Source organism: Myxine glutinosa, chromosome 6 (genome assembly GCF_964187855.1).
Source record: "Myxine glutinosa chromosome 6, kmMyxGlut1.1, whole genome shotgun sequence".
NCBI lineage: Eukaryota > Metazoa > Chordata > Myxini > Myxiniformes > Myxinidae > Myxine > Myxine glutinosa.
The window spans coordinates 107,913,559-107,926,349 of NC_136266.1; positions in this window are offsets into that span (position 1 = coordinate 107,913,559).

A 12,791-nucleotide genomic window follows, 5' to 3' on the forward strand; every position below is an offset into this window, starting at 1 on the left:
AGGTTGACAGGTATCAGGTCTTCATTACGCAGCCCGAGTTTGTGGAAAATATTGAGTCCTGTGAGGCAGCTTTGACAGCCAGTGTCGGCCATGGCCTGGAGCCTGGCCGATTTTGGTCGGGATGACAGTGGCTGGCCGAAATGGTCATAAGCTTCCTTATCGATCCGTGCTATGAGTGTTATGTACGGCTGTGGTTGAGACTTCTTCTTGGTCCAGCCAGAGAGGTGGTCAAATATATGGTGGTCGAGGTGTAGTGGAGTTGACAAGGTGGCCATGGCCCTTTGAATTTGCGGCTTCCAAATGGCCGTTTCTCGTTCCGTGACAGAGCAGAGGAGATCGTGGACCTGGCTGCTTTCTTCCACATCATGAGCATCCATTGATTTGTCCGTAGGTTTGTTGTCCGCCTTTTCGTGCCTCCCCGGCAGACATGTGCAAAATGGCCGCGAGTGGCGCATTTACTGCATGTTTTCCCGTAGGCATTGCAGAATTGACGCCTTTGGTCGATGTTCGGCTGTTTGCCATGACCAGTTTTGCCGCAATAGCTACAAATGGCCGCCTGCTTGTCGGTAGTGATCAGGGCTCTTTTGTTCTTCCAGTTTTTGTATTGGCGTGCGCCATGAGCACCTTCACTATCGAGCAAGGCATTCTCGGAGCGTTTCCCTGCTTCCTTGGCCTCTACGAAAATGAGAACTTCCTCCAAGCTCATGTTCTGATTTTGATCGCCGAGAATGTCCTGTTGTATATCTTGATCGGCGAGTCCCTGACATAGGACATCGCGAACCATGTCCTTGGTGTAGTTGACATCAGTAGGGGGATTGCATGAGCATACAACAGAAAACTTGCAGATCTCAGCTTGACCAATGACCAGCCAGACGGGCTGCGTAGGTACGAATTGGTTCTTCTCGGTCCTGTCGCATGTTGTGGAGGTTGACGCGGGACACCATAGTATTCTCGTCTCGGACAGCAAGGGACCGAATAGCTTGTAGTATAGCTGCCTCGTCCTTGATTTAAATGCGTGGGTTGCTGCAGTGGAGGTCACGTCGTAGATTAGCATCACAACATTCAAGGAGTTGAACGCGAACATCATTGCCGATTATCTGGGTCGCTGCCTTGTAACCATCCCATCTTCTGGTTAGTCAGGTCAAAATACAGTTTAACCCCCAAAAAATTGCTACAAAAGGTTTCTCAACTGATTCTGGTAGGGTTTAGCGTACGTTATAACATACTAAAAGTTTACCAAAGTAGGACCCCCGGAAAAGTGTTTTTTTCAAGATGGCGTCCAAGATGGCCGCCGAAACCTCTTAATGATCATAACTATGTAACTATCAACTCAAATTTGATGATCTTGGTGTCTATCCCTAGGTTTTTGGGGGCAAGGAACACATTAAGACCATTAAAAATGAAAGTGGGCCATTATATGTAACACAAAAATCCAATATGGCGTCAATAATGGCCGCCAACACCTCCAAATGACCGCAAGTCCATAACTATTGACTCAAATTTTATGATCTTGATGTCTATCCCCAGGTTTTTGGGGGCAAGGAACACATTAAGACAACTTTGGATATTACTGAGCTGTTGAATCATTATGAAATTGAACTCATGACCTTCAGCTGTCACCTAATGCACAAACACCTTTGTCCATAGAATAAGTTTCAGAGCGTTCAGTTTTGAGTGTCATCCTCCTCCTCAGTATCGACCTCTTGAGTGTTGTTTGGATTGTCACAGTTTTCAGTTTGGCAAGGGCCACATGCAGCAGTGCAGCGGAGTCCATAGCGTCTGCAGCTGCATCAAGAGGATTTGCATCCCCCCAAACAGTTGCAATGGATAATGTTCAAGAGTTCGTCAGGCGCAGCATTGTTTTGGGTCATAATTGGAATTAACTGATCATTTTCCTGTTTCCATCCCCATTCAGTTGGGTTCATTTCATTTGCCATCCCCATCCATACCATAATTTGAAAGTACACACGTTGGCTATGGAATATTGTTGCAGGTGATGTTGGGGGGAGCCGTTCAGAAGTGACAAATGCTTGAGCAGTTGCCACTTTTTTGGTGAAAATGATATGGCACAGTGATGATAGCGTATCATTAGACTTGCCACCAAAGAGATCAACCATCAGGTCTTTGCCAAGATCTGATATGTCCTCTTGAGATTTGTTTTGAAGGATGAATGCACTAGTACAGGACTTCATGACAGGATCAGATTTCACTAATTTCCGGAAGGCTGACTTTTTTCCGATGCCGAAAATCCTTGAAGTAGAATCACATCCTGAGTAGGCATGTACAAAGAGCAACTCATTGCACACATCGTCTCCTAAAGTTTCTTTCAACAGGTTAATGTTATACACTCTGTGTTCTTTTGACTGCTTGTTTGCATCAGAACGGAAGTAGATGATCTCATTGTCTGTTCTGGAGTAATGAAGGAGCAAGATCAGCAAATCTGTATCCTCACCGACCAACGTTGTGGTGCAATGACGGGATCGTTCAACAGTTGCCTTAACGATATCAACGTCTGCATCCCCTGGTGACTGAATGACATGGCATCCCCTTTTAGTTAGTGCTGTGCTGATGAGAGCAATCATGTCTGCCTTGTTTTTGTCACGAGACAAAAAGTCGTCCTTTTTGCCTGCAAACTCTGTTTCTGCAGTGAAACTAACAATAGGGTGCAGGTTATTTCCTCGTCTCTGATGTGTGTTGTCTTTTATGGAGGGACCTTCACCATAGCCATCGAACACCACTGTCGCTTGTCCGTAATGTCTCACAGTGAAGTCTGCATAAGACTCAGCCATTGCATTATATGAGTCGCCTTTGTTCCACGGTAAACGATGGAGCAAAGAGCCACCATCAAGCACGTAACAATCTGTTTTGGGAATAGAGTTCATCACAGCCTCACTTGATAAGTCCGCAGCATGGTCTCGAATTGCCTGAGCAAGCTGAGGTTTGTCTGCTTTTCGAAGAATGTTCCTGGTCTCAAAGAGGGCTGGAGGGTAGGGGCTTAGTTCATACGTCAAAACCTCTTCAAGGGAAAGATCTCCTGACCTTGACACCAGAAGGAAACGCTGGAACAGAAGGGCAGGATCAATGGTACGATCAGGAGCAATCTTCACAGCAGAGATATTCCCAAGGGTTTTGGCTCTGTCTTTCCGCTTGAATTTGTAAGTAAATGCCGACTTTCCGATTATATCTTCAATGATCTTGTTTCCAACTGATTCAAAGTCATGTACATTCACATCTGGCCCAGCCACTATCCCGTTGACAATGTTTCTCAGAGTAGGATCAGATGTGAAGGGTGAGCAGGCTGCAAGCTTTATCCGAATTTTCTCAAGATCAGATGCATCTCTTTTGATGTGCGCCTCAGTTGAGTCTTTGTGTTGCGGACTTGTAGTATAGGTTAGGTTTGTGAAATCCTGCATCGCAATGTTGTACTCGGATGTTACAGGTGCAGATAAGGTCCAAAGGTTTCGCATGTCCTCGGTCATCCCACTGCCGCGAGTTAGACCACCAGTGCTCTTCAGAGACCTCATCAACGTTTGTTCGATGACAAGATCACTACTAAGCCCTGCCCAGCACTGATTGCTCCTACGAACAACGTGAAAACCATCACGGAACTTTCGATAAACGTCTGGGTGCTTTTCCTCCAGGTTGCTCATTTGCTGCAGGTAGTAATGAGCAGATCGCAGGTAATTGAAGTGCCCAGCTGCAGCAAAGACAGTTAGGCAATTGGACACTGCCTGCAAATGCATCAACCAAGACCCAGTACGATCCGCCTTGATCAACATTCTTGCCATGCCAACCATATGCTGATAATTCAGCCACAACTTGCTGGTCTTTGAGGTCTGAGCAAGTTCAGATTTCTTCTTCTCCGTTACTGTCTCGAGTTGGATCAAAACCTCAGAACAAGCAGCATCTCCTAGCGTCGTCTCTCCGCTAAGAAGGGAGGAGTACAATTCCTCGGCTTGATCCAGCAGTGTCTGAATCTCGGGATCGTCTTTGGCCATTTCCGTTATAAGCTGGTCTTGGAGAATTATTAACAATTTCTGGTGTTATGTTACTAAAACTTCAAGAGACTCGGTTTAGCAAAATCAATGTTTTATTCACTTTTGAGAATTTGTTGTATACTAAGCCGAGATCTTTAATGAGTCTTTGTTCGTCTTTGTTGAAGCTCGTTTGGTAGGTCTTGGTTGAAGCTCGGTCTGTAGGTCTTTTGAAGCTCGTTCAGTTGCTGACCAGTCTTCAGTTGTTCCCCGTCCACTCTGCTCTCTGCTCGCAACTTTCTCCTGGTTTTAAAGCCCCAAAACCCTTTGATGTTACAGAGCATGCAGGGTGTACCTTATCCAAAACCTTATTTGGCTCTCTTGGCTAGCTTGTACTTATTTCTGTTCAAGAGGTCAAATACTCTGACCTGCTGAGGAAGAATTTGCAGCCTATGGGCAGTGGCCTGACCATAGGCTATTTTTCTACACAGATGGCAGTCCACGAGCATTACACATTCTGTTTCCTTAAATTAACTCTCTTGCCCACCTGTTAGTTCTATGCACTTTACTCATTCGTAAAGTAAAACATATCCACTTTAAACAAGATTACATTGATATATATATATTCTAGCAATATTGTTAATATGAATATTTATTCCCTGACAATCCCCAGTTTTTTCATTTATGTTTATATTAACCATTAATCTAAACATTACCACATTTAAATATTCATAACACTAATCTGGTAATTCAATTTCCTAAGGCATACACCGTCATTCTGGAAGAATTTTGATCACAATACATTTCCTTGTTCATTGACTCTTTCTATGTTGATAATTCAATTCAACTCATTTGCATAAAGGTCACAAAAACATTTCACCTTCACCAAAACGCAATAATTTCAGTTCATCAAAATAATAAAGCATCTGCAACATTTGGCAAAATATTTGCCTTTAATCAAATATTGACTTTTTTTGTTTGAAAAAAGGGGCTGATCACTTGTGTTTGGAATTTCAGCATAAAACAATTTTCTCCTGTTGTCTTCATCACACCTTCACTATTTGCATAGGATTTTCCGCTGTTGTGATAGCTGGGCAGAGTCAAAGACTGACCCTGCTCTCCATGCAGCATCCTTGCCACTCTTGCTGTGAGCCATAGTAGATTTGAACAAGGCCTCCATCCAGTTGTAGTCGACTTGCCTCCTCACACATCGTGAGCATGGAGCAAGTGTTGATGTGATGTTGATTTGTCAACAAGATGTAGAGCAGGGATGCCGGATGCATCCGCAATGATGATGTTGGGACCATGGTACTCAGTTGTCCATGGTCCATACCAGGAGCACACAGCAGAATCGTGCACAGCTGTTGTGAAGGAAAAAGCAGTCGTTCGCTTGCAGCTCCATGCTGGCTCCCCGGAAGTTGGTGAAGTAATGACACACGTCACCGTATCCCGTAAACGTTGCAGGTAAAATATCGTCGTCCTGCAATTGCTGATGTGATGAATGTTCGAGGTATTTGAACACAAGTAAGTGATCGCCCTTTTCCATATGTTGCAGTGTGACCCAGACAAATGGTCACATAATTTTCCCTTGGTGAAGGTAAACATCCCTCTTCCAAAGGAGCATTTCTTCATCATTCTTTGAGAAAGAGGGTGTATGCCAAGATTAACTTCATTTTCACAAATTTTCCTTTTTCAAACTTCTTCCCAGATGTCGTTATCACTCCATTTGGGATGTGGTCTTGTCTTTCCTTTACTTAGCCACATTTATATCTGCTCTCCACACAGATTGAATCAGATGGGGTACATCGTAACATGAAATCACTATATTTTATAACAACTTCACATGAATAATATTCAAATCAGACATGTGTTTTTCACTACTAAAACTAAGAATAGCATCCACAATTGCTTTCAGGTTCATATAATTCAAAAAATTAAACACATGCAGGTGTTGTAACTCAACTCAAGAAAATAAATGCATTAATAATGATTATATATGATTTAAATCACAAACAGGAATATCTAATTCCCAACAATTCTTGCAAACAAGCAAACTATGCCTAATGTGTTATTAGCATAGTCCTCCCCGCTTTTTGTTTTTTCTTTAACAGTGTTACTTGTGGTGATATGAGTTCATCGATCGTGTAAAACGGACATAGTGCACAACAAGTTGTTATGCCCTCATTTCAACTCGACTGTATTCATTTGCAACATTACTTGATTCAATCGTTGAATCTCAGTATTCATGTCGCCATAGAAGTCTTCCTCTTTTGGTTCCACATGCATTTCCTCATTTGTTGCTTTGTTTATTTCCTCTTTTGTGGCTGCTTGTACTATCATAGTGTTGTTTGTTATCTTATTCAAACCCACCGTCACTAAGGTTTTCAAGCAAGCCACTACTAAAACTATTGCCAATATAACCACTAATCCAATAAACAAGTATTGGAGTATCTCAGCTGCTACTCCTCCCAAAGTGTTTTCCAGCCATGCAAAAGCACCCCCTTTCACATAATCGTGATATTTAGCTCCCTCTCTTCTGATTGTATTGGCTATGTTATAAATGTCGCCCGAATTATCAGGTATGTATGTACAACAATCTGTACCAATTACTGCGCATGTACCACCTTTCTCTGCCAACAGCATATCTAATGCCATACGATTTTGTAATGCCATGGTTCTTGTCGCTGCCAGCTCACTTGTAAGTTGTGTCAATCCACTAGCTGTTTTATTTGCCAATGTTTCTATAGCCAATGCCATTTGCCGTAGTTCATTTCCTGCCTTCCAGGTTCCATAAAATGGAAATACTACCATTCCAACCCATTCTCCCATACTAACAGTTCTTTTCGGCCTAGAATGCAGGATACGCATTGGTGACGTCGTTAACAAGCGCATGTGTGGAAGTACAAACCCAAGAAAGCATGTGCCGAACCACCCCGACGGGAGATACGGATATGCCTTATGTCCACATATAAAATATGTATTATTATATGTCCATGTGTTGTCCTTTCCCCAATAGCCTTCCCAATACAAAGCTAAACCAGTTGTGCCATTTGGTCCTAGTGGGACAGGTGTTCTCATCCAGCCTTCATCGCGACCATAACCGTGGCATGTAGAGGTTCCCATAGACCTGTTATGCATAGGCGTTCGGGGTCTGGTGATACACATTAATCCTATCATTTGTTGTTGAATGGTCATGTAAGAGGGCATGTCGTCCTCATCATATGCAGGTCTATAACTGTTTTTAAATTGGTCACAATTATAGCCTCCTCTCTTCCATCCCATTTCCCCTGACAATTCGCCGTCATAAGCTGATGCTACCAGGGTGTGAGGGAAACGGCTACATAACTCTTCCCAACTAAAAGGAACTGCTTCCAATGGTACTCCGATCTCACTAGAATGCGGCATTTGTGTACATATCCAACAATTACTTTCATTTGCTATGTCAGCCCTTGTGTGGGCTAAATGTAAAAAAGTATTAATCCCGTGTAATCCATCGGGTTGCAAAGGTGTGTGCCTATCTTCCATCAAACTTCTCTTTTGCTGATGTCGAACCACATAATCATATATCTGTGTGTTGGCCACCAATGTTGCGTTGTTGGCTTGCATTAACCCGAAATAATGCATGCAACACAGAGTCCCAACCACTAGAGAACTCATTGCTAGGATTAATATCACCATTTTCAAGGAGTATCCGAAGTAGAAGTCCCTTGCTTTCCCTGATTGGTCGGCTTGTCTTGATAAGGTCTTTCCCTGTGTCCCACCTGTATCCATCTGTAAAACATGTGAGCTACCCCTTGTATATGTCCATACCTATAACATAATTACATGTCAATGAAATTCAGCATTATACCGAACTCATAACTAGCAAGCTTCTTCACAGGTTAATAAAAAGAAAAATAATCCCTTAATATTTAACATGATCTGATTATGTGCCTGTTTCTGATCCCTCTATTTCCCGGGGTCCAACTAAATCCCCTGATCATGAGTGTAGTTGTGATACATTATCACTCATGTTGCACTAATATCAGTAAATAATTGTATGTCATATAGGCAAATAAATGTCTCAAGTAGGAATACTACATGTTAAAAAATGCAATGTGTATCAATGCAAGTGATGTTTGAAATGTAATGGAAATGAATGGAAAGCATGACTTTCATTTATCAGCCGCTGAATGTTCTGCTGGGCTGCCGGGTGCAGCCTCATTGTCAGCGGGACCATCCTTCTCAGTCCCATGTGCTTGCTTGCAATGAGAGGCATGAATCCAACTTGGTCTACCTTGGCATTTCACTGCAGTATGTGTTGTCAGCAGGACCTGATGTGGTCCTGACCATCGCGGTGTTAATGCAGTTTTCCGTTTGAAAATTTTGATGTACACATAATCTCCAGGTTGAAAAGAATGACATTCATTCTCTGCCGGTTCTGGTAAAGCTTCCTTCACCTGAGAATGAAACATCTTCACGATTTTGGTCAATTCAATACAGAAAGAGTACATCAAATCATCCATCTGGTGAATATCCATCTCCCTGATTGTCAAGGGAGGTGAATGAGGTACCCGCATTGGTCTCCCCATCAAGATTTCATGCGGGGATAATCCCGTTCTCCTATTTGGAGTAGCCCTCATTGCGAGGAGTGCAAGTGGAATGGCATCCGGCCATTTCAAGTTGGTTTCCGCACAGATTTTGGCCAACTTGTTCTTTATTACTCCATTATGTCGTTCCACTGCTCCCGCTGATTGGGGGTGATAAGGACAGTGAAGATGAAGATTTATCTGCATTGCCTTACCCAATTCCTTGACGACCCCCGCTGTGAAATGCGTACCCTGATCAGAAGAAATCCTGCACGGAACTCCAAAGCGGCATATGAAGTCCTTCAACAGAATCTTCACAACTGTTTTGGCATCTGCATGTCGACAAGGGTAAGCCTCCACCCACTTCGTGAACATATCTACAATCACTAAAACAAACTCAAATCCAGCGCACTTCTCCATTTGGATAAAATCCATCTGTAAATGTACGAATGGACCTGATGGGGCGGGATGAGCTCCTGGTGTAGTCTTTTCCCCTTTTCCTGGATTGTATGCCTGACATACCTGACATGTAGCACAACATTGCTCTGCCACAGGTGTAAATCCAGGTGCATACCACTGTCTTGACACCGATGCACACATTCCTCCTTTCCCTGTATGACTCACTCCATGAGCCAGACGAGCAATCCATGGCAACAACTGGCGGGGAGCAACAACACGCCCCTCGCGAGAAGTCCATAATTTAGATTCCTTGTCAAATGTGCATCCAGTCTGTACCCACAAATCTTTCTCCCGGTCCTCCACCATGTCCTGCATAGCACTGACGTCTTGCAGCGTTGGGGTGTTTTCAGGAATCCTTACAGGTCCCTGTATAATCACTGAGTCTTGCTCCAAATGTGCCGCAAGCTTTGCTGCTTCATCTGCCCTTGCATTTCCCTGCGAGACGTCATCTCTTCCTCGTGTATGGGCCTCACATTTGACGACTGCAATTGCAGATGGTAGAAGGATTGCTTCCAAAAGGCTAGCAATCAACTTCCCGTTTTTAATTTGGCTGCCTGAAGATGTCAAAAAGCCTCTCTATTTCCAGAGAGCACCATAATCATGAACAACCCCATGTGCATACCTGGAGTCTGTATAAATGATGACTCTCTGGCTTTCCGCTAAACAACAGGCTCTAGTTAATGCATAAAGTTCTGCCTGTTGAGCTGAGTAGGTGTTTGGTAATTTTCCGCTCTCCCATGTCTCAACATCCGTGCATACTGCATATCCCGTCAATAGTGAACCATCCAATGCTCTTGATGATGATCCATCAACATACAGTACCAGATCTGCATCTGGGATGGGAATGTCCTTCAAATCAATGCGAGGCACTAGTGCATGTGCCAATACCTCCGCACAATCATGGGGCTCACCATCATCCTCTGTTGGTAACATAGATGCTGGGTTCAGCGTTGGACAACGCTGAATGGTAAGGTTTGATGGCGTTAATAACCCTAGTTCATATGTTGTAGCCCTTGATGCTGAAAGGTGCTGTGTCCCTGCCTTCAGCAAAACCATCGCCACCGCATGCTCAACAAGAAGAATTAAGGGGCACCCCAGGACTATTGTAGCTGTGGCTTCTACCGCATATGACGCTGCTGCCACTGCTCGCAAGCACAGTGGAAACCCTCGTGCTACTGAATCCAATCTAGTGCTGTGATATGCTACGGGGCGCAGTTTTCCCCCATGTTTTTGAGCCAACACCGATTGGGCATATCCTTCTTTCTCATGTGAATAGAGAAAGAAATTTTTGTCATAATCTGGCAGTCCTAAAGCAGGAGCCGATGCTAAGGCATCTTTCAATGTCGTAAAGGCTTGTTCAGCTTCCGGGGTCCATTTCAAAGGATTTGGACTGTTTGGTAAGCTGATGTCCAACAGGGGGCGAGTCAGTACTGCGTAATCAGCAATCCACTGATGGCAAAACCCCGTTGTCCCCAGAAAAGATTTCATCTGTTTGACAGTTTTAGGTTTTGGAAGTGTCCTGATCACTTTTACACGTTCAGGGCACAATCGTCTCGTGTCGCCTTTCAAAATATGTCCTAAATATTTCACCTCTTCCTTACAGAACTGCAACTTATCTCTCGAGGCCTTATGGCCTTTATCTGCCAACGCTGTCAGTAGCACAACAGTGTCCTGCTCACATGCTTCCTTTGAAGTCGAGCATATGAGAAGGTCATCAACATATTGTACCATCACTGAACCCCCAGGAAATTCAACATCGCTGAGGTCTTCATGTAGAGCACGTGAAAACAAAGTTGGGCTCTCCGTGTACCCTTGTGGTAACACAGTCCAGGTAAACTGTAAATTTTCGTACGTGAATGCGAAAAGATAACGCGAATCCTCATGAATGGGTACACTAAAGAACGCTGAACATAAGTCCACCACAGAATAAAACTTCGTGTTGCATGGAATACTTGACAGTACAGTGATCGGGTTAGGGACCACTGGATAGGCTGGGATGACACAATCATTAATTGCTCGAAGATCTTGAACAAATCTCCAAGTAGTCTTGCCTGGCTTCTTCACAGGTAAAATAGGAGTGTTGCACATGCTCACAGTGCGAACTATAACTCCCTGTTCCACCAATGATCGAATCACTGGTGCAATACCAGCTTTTGCCTCTGGTCTCAATGGATATTGGCGCTTTCTAGGCAATGGCTTAGAATCATCTACTGTGATCCTTACAGGTGCAATACTCTTGATTCGTCCCACATCATTTGGATGCGTTGTCCACAAGCACATTGGTATTTGATCGAGTGGGTCCTGGTCACCGTCAGCGTCAGAGCTGAGTAGGTATACCCCAATATCGTCAGTATCATTCGATTCAACAATCATGTTGAAGGTTGTAGAAAGCACCTGCTGTCCGAGCTGCCAACAAAATCCATCTCCATCTAAGTCATAGAGTGGGGCGCTTTGAATTTCTCCCATGTATCCCCTGTTGTTACACTCTTTCAAAGTTGCAATCATTATTCCAACATCTTTTGCTTCGTACCCTTGTGCCACCGCTAAGGTGACGTGTGGGGTTGTTGTGTCGGGTTGATTCCACAGGAGTTGTTGGTCTGGCGTCAAAGACACTGACATCCCAACTCCCTGTCGTCCCACCCACAATGACGTCAGATGTATATCATACTTGGTGTGCAGGTATTTAAAAACCCGCTCTGCATAGGACCCCTCTTCTCCTGTAGCATCATAACATGTTGTGCAGTGAAGATCAGTTTGCCATGTCAGAAAGTCCATCAAAAAATTATCTAACCATTCCTGTACTTCGGGCATTTCATCCTTCAGTGTCATAAAACTAACACACAAAAGTTCCGCCATGATTGTATCATCGATATCCCATCGATGTGTTGTTGGTCTTGTCAGGCCGTCTAGTACCTTAGAAATAAAGTCGTGGGAGTGTTCTGGCATTTCTAGATACACTCCGTTTTCATTACAGATGACAGTGCAATTCAATTTACACAATAAATCTCTTCCCATCAAATTTACTGGAACGCCAGATGCCACAAGAAAGGCATGTTGTGCAGTCAATGGACCAAGTTGGACACGCAATTCTTCCGTGACTGGCGTGTGTATGGGAACTCCTGATACTCCGACCACATTCGTATAGTATTTTGACAATGGTATATCGGGAAAATCTGCTTGTCGTAACGTGGAACGCGTAGCTCCCGTATCGACGAGAAAGGGTGCCTTGCGTCCACCGACTGTCAAATTAACACTTGGTTCCTGTGCAGCCGACCCTGAGATTAAAGGAAGCGCTGCCACTTGGTCATTTTGGTCTAGTCAACAGGGTGTGGCAGACCATTTAGTCTGCTGAGGTCCTCCCTGAATTGGGGCATTCCTCAATAGAACCCTATTTGTTGATGGAGGTGGTGGTAACCGGTAGTATCCCTGTTCTTGGTTTCTCTCCCGAAATTGTCTTTGATATGGGCATCGCCTTTTCCAATGTCCCATTTCTCCACAATTGAAACATCGCTGTCTATCATTGGCTGGTCTGTCCACCTGTGCACTTGTATTTCTGGGCTGCATCTCTTGGTTTCTGGGTTGCCACTCCACTCTCTGGTTATTTCCTACTGCATTGTTGCGTTGTTGCCCAGAAAACCTATTGCGTTGATTCGTAGTCATCAGGGCTTGAGTCTGTAGTTGCATCAATTTCTCGGCATTTACAGCACTATTCCTGGCTTGAATCCGCTGATGATGCAAGGCGTAATTCAATATTTCTTGCATTGGCTTGCCTTCCCAAGCAATACATTGT